General features: G+C 36.3%; 1 pseudogene; it reads right to left on the reverse strand.

The window, feature by feature from the left end:
• Window positions 1-2119: 2119 nt before the first annotated feature.
• LOC149220053 (uncharacterized) lies at window positions 2120-4152 on the reverse strand (annotated as a pseudogene).
• Window positions 4153-4996: the final 844 nt, after the last annotated feature.

Genomic DNA, 4996 nt, shown 5'->3' on the forward strand with positions numbered 1-4996 from the left:
GGTCTAGATATATGTAACAGTTCCATTTGAACATCAAGTATAAGAAGGGCAGGACCAATAATGTTGAATACTTCCTCAGTTGGCCGTTGGTTATGGCGCTAACCACTATGCTCGAATCTTGTGGACATGAGACTTCAGAATGGCTGCATCTTTACATGGGTGATCCAAAATTTGACACCACATACCAAATGCTCCTGAAAGGCAAGAAAGTTCCAGAATTTCACCTCCAAGATGCATTGTTATGCCACCTGGGACACCTCTGTGTTCCTTCAAGTGAGCATGCGAAGATTATTTCAGAGGCACACTATAGTCGGGTCACTGGACATTTTGGGGTAGAAAAAATAGTGGCAGTGTTGCAAAAGTATTTTTATTGGTCGAACCTTTGACAGGATGTTTGGAAGTACATCCGATCCTGCACTACCTACGCCATTGCCAAACCTACAATCAAGAAGCAAGGCATGTATATTCCTCTGCCTACTCCTAGACGGCCCTGGGAATCCATCTCCATGGCTTACATGCTAGGCCTTCCTTCTACCAAGCATGACAACGACTATGTTTTAGTGGTCGTTGGCAAATTCTCTAAGGTAGCCATTCTAATGGCCTGTAAGAAGAGTATCACAACAAAATCCACTGCTAAACTCTTCGTTGAATGAGTGTGGGTACACTTTGGGATCCCATAGTCCATTATCATAGTTCAAGGCAACAACTTCTTAAGTATATTTTGGTCAAGCCTCTGGTCGTTGTTGGATACCAAGATCACTAAGTCCACGACCTTCCAGCCCCAAACTGATGGCCAAACATAGATCATCAACAAGATGATCGTGCACATCTTACACATGTACAACTTGAAGCATCCACACACATGGGATGAAAGCCTCCCCTATGTCCAACACAACTACAACAAAGCTCTCCATAGCTCAATGGGCCACAACCCCTTTCAGGTGGGTTTTGGATTCCAACCACTATGTCCTATTGATATTTCCATACCACTTGTAGCTACTTAGGCAGATTTGGCTCATGTTGAATCTGAAGTTGACAGAGCTACCAACTTCATTGAACGCATTCAACCCATTCGTCAGTAGGTCCATGACATATTGGACAGAGCAAATGCCATGTACAAACATCATCATGATCAACATCGGGTGCCACACAAGTTCCAGTTGGGAGACAAAGTTTGGTTACATTTGCATTCCACTGTTTCTTGGCCTTCACCCAATATTCAATGTGGATCTACTGCAACCATACTTTTCCCCATTGTTGGACACATTAGACATTGCAGAACAAATCACACCAATAGAGCGAAACCCAAACTACATGGAACAAGCCACAACTAATCAGATCATGGACATGCAAATAAATAACACTCACTAGCATAATATCCAACTATATTAGGTTGTCAAAGCTGGCCAACTCCTGCATAAAGGAAAGTGGCTCACCAGGGATCAAGTTTAGCAGAAGTTTCCCCATCTCATGGAGGCACTCAACACAATGGGGACCATTTCTTCCTAAGGGGGGAGGAACGATCCAAGTGGATATTGGTGGCAACCCACCTATTACACTTGGAGCCCCACCATTGTTTCTTTCAGTTTCCTTAATTGGAGCACATTTTACTATTTTTGGCATTTTTTCGGGTCTTGAACTTCCAGAGCCGTTTTGAGGCCTTGAATGACATTTTTTTGGAAAACGTGAGTCTTTGGCCAATATTTGTAATTAAAAGTTGTATTCCTCAGACATATATTTCTAATGAGGTATCGTACGCATGAAACAAAGATCGTATGTCAAAGTTACGACCTTGGGAAATTGATGTACCAATTTACCAAACGGGGCCACATACTTTTGGCGCTTCATCTCCTAGGGTTATGTTTTTGGATGTTTAGGGTTTTCCATTTTTTCTCAATAATAAATTGGCCTTTGAGTGTCATTATAACACAATTCAAAGACATGTAGCCACCACATATCTTCTTAGAGATAACCTACCATCGCCTGAGCTAGTTTATTTCGATTATGTATGTAAGCTTCTTTCAATTCTTTAATATTAATTAAATGAAGATTTATTTCTGCTTCATCTATGTGTTTATGTTTATATCTTTATTCAATTGTGTTCCTGTATAATTCCAGATCAACCATTCATGGAGTGTGGAAGAAATATACGTCCCCAATATGGATAATAAGGCCTAAGAAACTTGATCAGTGCAAAAATACCCCTATTATAACAAGATACCATCAAAACGCTCCTTCCCGTTATCCATGACTGTAACAACCCGAAATTAAAATTTACAACTAATTACATCAATTTATGCAATTAAGAATCAACACACAATTATTCAACTAATTAGCATAGAATTTCGAAAAACATGAACAAAGACGACTTACCTATAGCGACTATATTCTTGGCTTGTGATTATGGAGTTGAATACTATTTGAGTCCCGTTAACTGCAACAAATTTTTGGGGATGACTCTCCACCCAACCGTAGGTTCAACTGCACATAATATTTCTACAGTTAGTCACCTCAAGCCCTCAATCAACATACTACTACCAGGGAATCTTTTGTCTCACAACACTTTTCTCCCAAGAGAATGGATGAAGGAATGATGAATCTCACCTTTCTCATCGTCTATTAAATACACCAAACAATGGAAAGGGGTTTGCATGCACACATTCCATGTGTGAACATGCAACTTTTATTTTTTTATTTTAAGTTTTACTTAATTTAATATTTCTTTTAATTTAATTCTTTCTTATTTGATTCCTTTTTACTTTTGTTAACTTTACTTATTTTTACTATTTTTATAGTTCTCTTAGTTTAACTCTTTTTTATTTTATTTTACTTTTTGTCAACTTCACTTATTTTTACTATTTTGATAGTTTACTTATATATATATATATATATATATATATATATATATATATATATATACTCGAGTATTATTATTTACTATTTTATTTATTTATTATCATTATATTCTCTTCATTATTTTTGTACTATTATTATTTTTTCTATTATTTATTTATCATTATTATATTTTCTTTATTGTTTATCATTTATTTACTTATATTTTTATATTATTTTTTTATTATTATTATTAGGGGCCATCACAATGACCTGATATCAATAACCTAAAACCAAAAAAAAAGTCAAGAAAACAAAAAGAAAAACTCTCAGTATATATAATATAGTCACATAATAGCGAGCAACATACTTGTTTAATGAGATCACTTGAAGATTCTTTGATAATTCGACTATTGTTTCCTTCAAAATTTCTGCAAGATAAATTCTAGCTAACATGCAAATAGGTATAAGCAACTCCTTATTTTTCCATCCACAGTAAACCATCTCACTTAGAGATGACACAAACAGGACAAGAATGAACAACCACTTTGCCACCTCAAATGTGAGCCTGAATATGTGGTGCAAAAATATTTTGTAGGCTTTGTCCCACAGAAAGGCACAATTTTTTCACTTTCTCCAAATATAGATGGCTAAATTTTTCTGGGCCACCATATTGTCCTATAGTCATATTCATTGCATGAGGAACTAATTGCTCATAATTTCAATATGCAATAGTATGTGAAGGACTTGAAATTGATGAGGCCTCGCGGAAGTAAGAAAGCTGCTTTTTGAGAGAAATAAAACAAAATTAGATTAAAGTCCAAAAGAGTATAAAAGTAGAAGAGTATGAAAAATAGATAGCCATTAACTCCGGAGCAACTAACTTGTATCACGACTACCTAGAAAGACAGTCTACATTTTCCCCAAACCCAAGCTCAAAGGAAAGTCGAAACTAAGAAGAAGAAAAACATGCCACTAGGCTTGGATGATGACAAACCAAAATTACCTAACTCTGTGTATCCATTCATAAGTTGGGGTCTCGTTGTTACTCAGTACAAAATTAATCTGAAATTTCATTCAAGTATGTTTCTTTGTAACTAAACTCAATGAAGAGATAACCATAACCCAATGCTGATTTAGGGCTTATGACATGATTTTTTAAATGTGGGCAATATAATTCTTAAAATGGAAAGCACTGGTTCCAACCTGCGAGTTGGGCTTCGAATTGTGAATTTGAGTAGAGTCGTATTCATAATTCAATGGTAGCTTAAAAGTATACACCGTTATTTTTTCCCCATAGAAGACATGGTACCAATTCATGTGTAAATTGTTTGTCAACAAGCAGTATAACATGTATTCGTTGAAAAAGGGAGAAAGTTGTTTGCCAATATATCTTGGTGAAACTATGGACCATTGGAAACATGGGTTGTGTATAATGACACAAATCTTGAGAGCCCAAAATCTGCCACTTTTACCTCGAAGTGTTCATCCAATAGAATATTAGTAGAATTTACATATCTGTGGAATATAAGTGGTTCAAGGATATGAAGAAATGCCAGGGCCCGAGCAACCTCTATACAAATTTTCAGATGAGTATCCCAATTTAGATCTTTATCCTTCTTCTGCTACCCATGAAGATGATTTTCCAAAGTTCCATTTGGGACATATTCATAAACAAGAAACAAATCTCAACTCTCTGGGGATGTACAACCATAGAGAATAACCAGGTTTGGATGATAGACGCTTGAAAAAACCTATACCTCATTGATGAATTGTTGAACTCTTCTAGAGTGATGAGTTATCCTGATGCAGTCTCTTCACTGCCACAACACACCTACCAAGGGTTTGCTAATATAGACTGAACCAAATTCCCCATCTCCAAGTCAATTCTTCTCGTCAAAGTAATTTGTTTCTAGTTTCAGTACTTCGTAGATGAAAATGGGTAAAGACCTGTTTCCGTACCCTTGTCGTCATTGTCTCTAACGTTGTAAGCAACTAAACTCTTCTTAAAACAATCACACTAATAAGATACTCGAAGTATGGTGCTTAAATAGTTCTCACGATCATGAAGGTTATACTATGCATCTTCGACGGTGGTGATGCTCAACGTCATGATTAGATGTCATAGATGGTGCAAAGACCCTTGTGGGAATTAATACAATCA

Source organism: Pinus tabuliformis, chromosome Q (genome assembly GCF_031772625.1).
Source record: "Pinus tabuliformis cultivar Carrire ecotype Pingquan chromosome Q, CPIR1, whole genome shotgun sequence".
Classification (NCBI taxonomy): Eukaryota; Viridiplantae; Streptophyta; class Pinopsida; order Pinales; family Pinaceae; genus Pinus; species Pinus tabuliformis.